Raw genomic sequence first — 9,678 nt, 5'->3', positions numbered from 1 at the left:
CTGGGAAAGAGGGGTGTGGGAAGATGTGACTGTACAGATCATTAAGGCATGAGCTTTGGAGTCAGGCAGTTCCAAGTTCACATCTCCCCTCACCTTGGGGGCTTTGAGCCTCCCTTCTCCACCCCAAAACAACTCTGGATGTCACTTCCTTTCTGCTGTTTTCCAGGATTGTGATGTGCACACACAGAGGAACCAAAGTGCCATAACCCAGCCGGGGCTTTCTTATCTCCTGTGTCCAGCCGCTCCCTCTTTTCACCCAGTGTCAACAGACCACAGAATGAGCAGCTCCCCAGTGTCCCCCAAAAGGATGCACTCGGGACTTCCCTGGCTGTCCAGTGGTTAAGACACAGCGCTGCCAATGCAGGGGGTGTGGGTTCGAGCCCTGGTCGGAGAACCAAGATCCCACATGCCACGCAGCAGGGCCAAAATAGCCCCACAAAAAGCAAAACAAAACAAACGAACAACGACAAAAAAACCAAAAGGATGCACTCACCACAACAGGGAACAACAGAAACATTACTGAAGATTTCAAAGCAGAGCTGGGGAAGGGGATCTCCAGCGCACAACTCACAGAAGACAACAATTCCATTTTTATTCTTCCATGCTTCTTTTCAGCCTGCCACCCGTTCTTCTGTCACCGCTCCCTCCAGCCTCCCTCCCCCCTCCCCCACACATCCTCTGCCTGGGGTGGCAGGTGGTGGCTGAGGGAGGACTTCGCTCTTTTCCAAGTCTCTCCTTCTCTCTCTCCCCTTCTCACCCAAATTCCTCTTGGAGCCGCCTCGGGTTAGCAAACCAGTTTTCCTCATCCAGCACATCCTTTGGGTGCCTCCCTCCAGCCCAAGTTGTTAAAGGTTTTTCTCTCCCTGCTTGGAATCCTGATTAATACATTAGCTCCCTCTACCAACCCTCCTTCGAAAAAGGAAGCTCTTTTGAGAAAGGAAGGCGATGGAAATGTTGGGGCAGAGCTGTTGTGCCTGTCTTGCCGGGAGGGGGGAGGCGGGGTTCATATGCCTTGGCCTGTGCTGACCTCTGTTTGGAAAGATCACTGGTTTCAAAGGTCTTGGCATGTCTGTCCTGAGCCCCTGTTCTTCCATCTCTGGGTTTCTAGCTTGTCCTAACAGCAAAAGGGATTTGTCTCTGGTGAAGGCTGCCAAAGGTAGCTGCAGGAATCTCTCAGAGAGCAATTACCTGGAAGAGCCCTCCCTGGAGAACAGGCTCTTTCGCTTCCGAAATGGAAAATTTGCACATCATGCCAATTTTTCCAGAGGGCACTTGGACCTTTACCAGCTGAAACACTAACGAGTCTTAAAGGAAAAGTGAGCAAGGAACAAGGGCACCCTTCCAGGTGCTGGGGCAGCAGGCAGGTGGCTTTTGAAGGAAAAGCCCAAGGTGATAATGAGCTGTGTCACTGGTGGAACACACTGGAATGTAATGCTAAAACCCATCAGTGATTAAAGTTATATGCCCCAGTCTTTTTTTTCTTTTTCTCCAGGAGAGTATAGATTTCATCGCCAAGTTCTACAACCCTCTCCTTTACCCTAGAGGTGAAATGTCTATTTTTAAAAAGACTTATGGGGCTCCCCTGGTGACGCAGTGGTTGAGAGTCCGCCTGCCGATGCAGGGCACATGGGTTCATGCCCCGGTCAGGGAAGATCCCACATGCCGCGGAGTGGCTGGGCCTGTGAGCCATGGCCGCTAAGCCTGCGCGTCCGGAGCCTGTGCTCCGCAACGGGAGAGGCCACAACAGGGAGAGGCCCGCGTACCGCAAAAAAAAAAAAAAAGAAGACTTATGACATCAGAAACCTCCTAAAGTCCATACGTAAATTTGACTTGCTGAAGGTTAATTATTTATCACAATAATAGAATGGCTGAGGATGTTTGCAGGTTTCTTTTTAATCCCATTGGCTTTGAGATGCACTATACGATTTATTTCGGAAACAGATCTGCTACCTCTGTTAGGCTTTGCCTAACTAAGACAGAACTCAACTTTGCTTTCCCCAGGTGAACACTGATTGGAGTAGTTCAGAGGTGTGCAGACTGGCGGGAAGAAGCTGGCTCGGGCTGACATCTTACATGTGTAATCACAGACTGGATGGCCCCTCTATAGCTCGTTTGCAAGCACCCAAAGCTTCAATCCAGGATGAGTTAGAGGGATATTAGGCATCTTACAGGAACTGGTCAGACCTATGACACGTGGTTTGGCAGAGAGGACAGTGAGCGGGGAGATCTGGTCGAGAGAGTTCTTTACACCAGAAGACATCAAATTAAGCTACGTCATTGGCGATGCTATTTCATTCCGAAGAGGGTCACCTACAGGCTGCTCTTTGCTTTTGAATCTGACCCTGATTTTGACTGCCGACAAATTCCTAATGGCGGGAAAAAGCAAGGGCCAGGATTGCTTCTAAACATCCCAGCAAAACATTTTACTCCCTTCGCTGCCCCCAGAAATGAGCCCCTTTTTTTTGACAAACAACAACAAAAATCCCTGATTCCCCATTCCCAACATAGCTGAGCCCCAAAGTCACCTGTGCTTTCACCAAAATACATTCTAACGTGACTTTCTTTTGACCTGGCATTTTGTTTCTCTTTTTCAGATTGACATTTTTGCTTTAAAATATTTTCTTAGTGGTTTCTTTTTCCCAGCTCAGAGGAAAACAGAGCTAGACTTGGGCTTTAGCAAATTAAAACAGGTTCTGCTTCTCAGAGCAGAGTTAAATGTGTTCCGAGAGAGATGCCAATGCCGCTTTATTTTTGGTTTCAGTTTTCTCAAGAGGACTTTTTAATAGTTCTTGGAGTAGGGATGGTAATCTCTGGAAAAAAAGATAAACTGGGATATATTTACCCTACCCCTACTCTCTTTTTTTTTTTCTTTTACACTTGAGGTAACTAAATTGGCAGTTGGACATCATGAATCCTATAGTTTTACTTGGGATTTCCGGCTGTTGACACTAAAGTTTTCTTTTTTGTTGGAATCAGCAATACTTAAGCCAAACCTAATGACGTGTTCTCTAAGTACGTTTGAAATGCTTTTTTTGCCAGGGCAGTAACTCTTTCCTTCTCTGGGCTGATGAAAAAGAGTGTAACAATGCTATTCCCAGTTTCTAAAGCCACACGTATTTAGTTAGAATAAGGTTTGGCTGTATGTGGTAGAAAACCCAAACCACCAGGGGCTTAGGATGGAACTTTCTCTCTCCCATGCAAAGCGGAGGGCAGTGGAGGGAGTGGAATGGTGGGCGCATTCCTCAAAGTTCTCAGTGACCCTGGCCTCTTTCAGTTTGTCTCCCACCATGACTAGGCTTTTGTCCTTATGCTCATTATCCCAAATGATGGCATCCGTATTACCAGCCAGTAAAGTAAAAAAAGAAGAGGAAAAAAAAAAAAGGCAAAAAGCACCCATTGGGGAAGGTTTCCATCCACTGCCAAGAGAACACTTCTGCTTATATCTCACTGACCAGAACTCAATCACATGATCACACTTAGCTACAAGGGAGGCTGGGAAATGTAGTCTTTTTTTCTGGATGGCTGTGTGCCCACTTAAAAATTATATTTGTAGAGGAATTCCCTGGTGGTTGGGCAACTAAAATCCCACACACAAACCGTGCAGCGTGGCCAGAAAAAAAAAAAAGCAAACCCAAAATTATATTTCTATGACATACACTCTAGGTCTTATGTTCTTAAAATTAATGTTTCTATCAATTTTACCTTAAGAAGTTTGAATCACCTTTTGAGATAACAATATAAGATGGTGTAAAATCAGTATTAAAAATGCCCCATTCTATAATATTCATACTCTTTTACCAGTAATTTTGCTACAATTTAACTCAAAATTCAGAAAAAGTTTTAAACAAACAAAAAAAATACTCACTACTTAGTTATATATAATCAGACACAATAAAAGGGATCAGAATGCCAAAATATGGGAGATCGATCAAATAAACCATGCTATACATCCTTAATGAAATATGCATCTATTAAAAATTATGTTTACAGGGACTTCCTTGGCAGTCTGGTGGTTAGGAGTCAGTGCTTTCACTGCTGGGGTCCAGGTGTGATCCCTGGTCAGGGAACTAAGATCCCGCAAGCCACGTGGCACAGGAAGAAAAAAAAAAATTATGTTTACAAAGAGTCCACGGTAACTTAGAAAACTGCTTACCCTGTTAAATAAAAATATAGGGATATAAACTTGCAGTACAGTTACAATTAACCTATATATAGAAAGAAAAACAAAAAACAAGTAAACAAAACAAAAAAAATCAAACATTAAAATCCAAACCCCAATGGCTTTTTGGTTAATAAGAATTTTAATGACTATTTTTCCTATATTTCTTAATTTTCCAAGTTTTCTTACTATTATACTTATTTATTATATTAGAAATAAAAAATAAATCCTATTCTCTTGTCTCTTTAGGTACCTACATTCAACCCACCTCATAGAGCTCAGTTTAATCCTTTTTCCTATACAAAAGCTTTTCCTGATTACCCTCTCTCTTTTGTATTACTGTTATTACCACTTAAAATGGAAAGTCAGCTTTTTTGACTTACCATCATCAAGGGGAATTTTCTGCTGGAGGAGTCTTGGGGTCTAAAGTGGGCTAGATCTCCCCTCTCCCTGCTCCTTGGCAGGTACGATGCAGTCCTATGATCCGGGCACACTAATCAGATGACATGAAGCATGGGATATGCTTTAAAATTGTCCATTTCAGGGGATGGAGGGTAGACTAAGTGAAATAAGTTTGTTCATGAGTTGATTAACTGTTGAAAAGAGTGAGAGAAGCATAGTGGTTCATTATACCATTGTCTCTACTTTTGTATTTGTTTGAAATTTTCCATAATGTAATTAAAAAAAAAAAGATACTTAGAATTTACTCCAGTTTCTGAAACTGGCTAACTATGCAACTTCAACAGTTCATTTAATTAGGGCATTAACAACTGGGAACAAAGTCATTAGTAAATTTTAAGGCAGGAGGCAAATGTTATCACCGGCATCATTTAGGGCTGTTTCCATTCTAAGTGAAGGAAAATCTAATTCAAAATGGTTTAAGCAATTTATTGGATCCCATTCATGAAAAGTTAGAAAATACTACTCTCTTCAGCTTGTTAACCTAAAACAATAAACAGCCAGTTATTTTATCAGCAAAATGGGTTTATTTGGGAGCAGCAAAAAACTGCAATTTGGGACATGCAATTTCAGAAAACCACATGCAAGTCCCGGTAAAGCAAAGGAGAGGAAACTCTTTTATAGAGGAGAAGGGGAAGTTGGGAGGGGCTATTACAAACAAAATGTCCATTAGAGGAAAACTGGAAGTTTCCCAGTATAGTGGCGTTTCATTGGCTGAGTCGTGGCAGTCTCTCATTGGCTGAGCTCTTGCCAAGCAAAGAGAATCTTTTTTCTTCCTTCTGGAGGTGATACAGTATTGCCACTTCCTGCTGGAGACGCAAGGTACATCTCTTCCGGTTGGGATCTGAATTGTATGTGCATGAGATCTCCCCTTTCTGGCCTCCTGACTATTTTAGTAGGGTTTCCCTTTATTAATTTTCACAAGGCGTTGTTCGAGCCAGTGTTCAAACACGCCATTGCACTGGGACTCTCTATATCTCTCTGTCTCTTGGCTCTGCCTTCTGCCAACTTAGCTTCATCCTTGGACTTCACAAGGTGCTCCCTCAGGTTCTCATCTGATCTGGTTCAAGTCTAGCAAAAACAAGAGAGTAGCAGTTGCTGTTGCCACCCCCTCCCCCATGCATACACACACACACACACACACACACACACACACACACACAATTACATTCATCTTTGAATCCCACCATCACCCAACACAGTCCTCGCACATGAAAGGGGTTCAACAAATGCTTCTAAATGTTTTTTTGAATGGAAAACTTTTTGCCAGTGTACAACTACAGGGCCAACCAGGCAGACTTGGAAAAGGAATTTTGCGACACCATAGACAGAAATTTCATTAGACCTGTCTGATGACTAATGTCTGATAATCCCATGGGGGATAATACCATTTGCCAGGCTTCCCAAGAGATAAGCCTTTACAAAAAAGAAAAACTTGCTTTTTCTGTGGAATGATTAACAATAACAGCAGCTAGTGCTGACTGAGGGCTTACTCTATGCCCTTCACATTTCATCATCACAATAACCCTATTATTATCCTCATTTTACAAATGAGGAAGTTGAGGCACAGAACAATTAAGTCAATTACTGTAGGTCATCTGGCTAGTAGTAACCTGAGCCAGGATTGAATTCTGGTGACAGAGCTCGTTCTTTTAATCCCCCTCCTTCTTGGTCTTGCCAATACTTCCAAGCACTCTTTTTCAAACACTCTCCCTTGCAAGTCAGCCTCCAGTACCCGGCCGTTAAGTGTTACAAGTTCTCACAGGATTCTTCCTAGGCCCTCCTCTCCTCTCACTGTCTAGATTCTATCCCTGTGCAATTGCGTTAAGGCCCTTGGGTTCAGTTGCCATCAGTATCAGGACTGCATTTGCCTACATACAGTTGGCCTTCTGTACCCATGGATGTGGAACCCACGGATACAGAGGGCCAACTATGCCATTTTGTATAAGGGACTTGACCTTCCTTAGATTTTGGCATCCTTTTGGGGAGGGTTCTGGAACTGTTCGGGGAACCACTGACCAAAACCACCCACCCTGGCCGGACATGATCGTAACCACTTGCATGAGTTATCTTACAACAGGAGGTCCTGGTAAGGAACGTAGAACTAATAAGCTACCGCCAACAGGAAGAATTTGGTAAAGGTCAAAAGGAGAGAGGAGACTCCAGTCTATATGTCCTACCAAGCTCTCAGAATCCTTCTTGCTGGAATCCATCTTGGCTGAGCAATGCACGGGCCACCAGGAAGGACCCTGAGTCAGAATGATTGACCAGAGACAACCTGGAAACTAACCCCATTACCCTAAAACCTGAGACTGTGAGCCACGTGGCAGAGCAGATCTCCTGGGTTCCCTTACCCTACTGTTCTCCGCCCGGGCACCCCTTCCCAATAACGTCTCTTGCTTTGCCAGCATGTGTCTCCTCGGACAATTCATTTCTGAGTGTTAGATAAGAGCCCTGGGAGGGATCCCCTTTCCTGCAACAGAACTAATCCCCCATGGATATTGAGGGACGACTGTACAGCTAAAAAACTGACTATACTAGCTTAACCAAATGGGGGCTTGTTTTTCTAGTAAGATTAAAAGTACTATATATCTATATATGTATAGCTATACATGTAAACGTATAGCTGATTTACTTTGTTATACAGCAGAAACTAACACACCATTGGAAAGCAATTATACGCCAATAAAGATGTTTAAAAAAAAAAATACATGGGATTCCCTGGTGGCGCAGTGGTTGAGACTCCACCTGCCGATGCAGGGGTCACGGATTCGTGCCCCGGTCCGGGAGGATCCCACATGCCGCGGAGCAGCTGGGCCCGTGAGCCATGGCCGCTGAGCCTGCGTGTCCAGAGCCTGTGCTCCGCAACGGGGGAGGCCACAACAGTGAGAGGCACGCGTACCGCAAAAAAAAAAAAAAAAAAAAAAAGAACATGATCTGGGCTCTGCCATGTCATCAGCAACCTAGGGACCCTTGACTGTTCCTCTCCACCATCCTTACATGTAGCTTTCATTCTCATGCTCTTTTTGCCTTAAATAACAAGATAGATGCTCTGCCCCCAGGTTCAAGTTTATATTCCAGGCAGGTAGATGGGGGAATGACAAAAATTTATGAAAGCCTAATCTATCACTTTGTATAAAGTTTCCTGGAACTCTTACCTGGCTACTTCTGTTTACCTCTTTGGTCAGAGCTGGCAATTTCCAGCAGCCAGGAAGACAGGGAAGGTATATTTAACTGGGCACATGTTATCCTGAACAAACTTAAGACTCTGATAGAATGGAGGAAATTTAAATATATACAATGAAATACTATTCAGCCATGAGAAAGAAGGAAGGAAATTCACCCATTTGCATCCAACAACATGGATGGAACTTGAGGGCATAATGCTAAGAGATAAGTCAGACAGAGAAAGACAAATACTATATGATATCACTTGTATGTGGAATCTAAAAAGCTGAACTAAAAACAGAGAATAGAATGGTGGTTACCAGGGGCTGGGGGCATGGGGTTGGGTGGGTGGGGGAACTGGGAGATGTTTAAGGGTGCAAACTTGCTACTAGTAAATAAAAAAGTTCTGGAGATCTAATGCATAGCATAGTACTTATAGTCAACAATGCTCTATTATAAACTTCAAAATTGCTAAGAGAATAGATTTTAATTGTTCTCATCACAAAAAAGAGATGATAATTAGGGGACGTAATAGAGCTGTTAGCAAACACTATTGTAGTAATCATATTGCAACACAGAAATGTGTCAAACCAACACACTGTACACCTTAAACTTACACAATGTCATATGTCAATTATATCTCAATTGGGAAAAAAAAGGAAGAGAAATGATATTGGGAAGGCAATCAACACACCATTTATATACCATTGACCTCAAATTTATAATTCTATTGGGAATCAACACACCATTTATATACCATTGACCTCAAATTTATAATTCTATCTCAGACCCCTGCACAAATTGAAGTTGAGTTGAGTTTATGCTGGACTCTCTTTCCTATTGCAAAAGTATTACTGAATAAAGTCTAGCCTAACCACTTTAGCTAGTGTTCGGCTTTGTTTATCTTTTTTTTTTTTTTTTTTGCGGTACGCGGGCCTCTCACTGTTGTGGCCTCCCCCGTTGCGGAGCACGGGCTCCGGACGCGCAGGCTCAGCAGCCATGGCTCACGGGCCCGGCCGCTCCGCGGCATGTGGGATCTTCCCGGACCGGGGCACGAACCCGCGTCCCCTACATCGGCAGGCAGACTCTCAACCACTGTGCCACCAGGGAAGCCCAGCTTTGTTTATCTTTGATACCATGTGTTGTTCAGGCACACATCCTCTGCCCTTTTCTTGCAGGATCTTTTTGACCATCAAATGTCCTTTTTTTTCTATTGCAAAATCAAAAGCTATAGTTTCCCAACGTTTCTTAAGTAGGCTTCAGGAGCTTAGGTTGGAAAGTCAAAAGTTAACTGTTCCTTTCTGTTTGCATTCCTGTTTTAACAACTCCAGTTCTTTCCAAGGCATTTAAGATGTCTCTAGATGATTAGGTGAAGGATCACATACTCAGTAGAATAGAGAAGAAAGCCACAAAGATTAATAATTTCAAAATATTATCTTGCTGTAGATGCAGAATGCTTGTGGCAATAAATATAAAGAGAAGCCAACAATAGATGAATGGCATAAACCATTATATATCAATTTCATGGAATTGCGAGTCAATAAATTACATAATTTCAAAAATTACATAAATAACTGGAAAGTTTGTTGTTGTTTTACTTACTGGTTTATCATTTATTTATTTATTTGGCTGCTTTGGGTCTTAGTTGCGGCATGTAGTATCTTCATTGTGGCAGGCAGGATCTTTCGTTTTTGTGCATGGGCTCTCCATTGCGGTTGCGCCAGCTTCTCTAGTTGTGGCACATGGGCTCCAGAGTGAGCGGGCTCAGTAGTTGCGGTGCACGGGCTTAGTTGCCCTGCAGCATGTGGGATCTTAGTTCCCCAACCAGGGATCAAACCCAACCCACATCCCCTGCACTGGAAGGTGGATTCTTTTTTTTTTTTTTTTTTTGC

Source organism: Lipotes vexillifer, unplaced genomic scaffold (assembly GCF_000442215.2).
Source record: "Lipotes vexillifer unplaced genomic scaffold, Lipotes_vexillifer_v1.1 scaffold333, whole genome shotgun sequence".
Lineage (NCBI taxonomy): Eukaryota > Metazoa > Chordata > Mammalia > Artiodactyla > Lipotidae > Lipotes > Lipotes vexillifer.
This window is presented reverse-complemented; position numbering follows the sequence as displayed.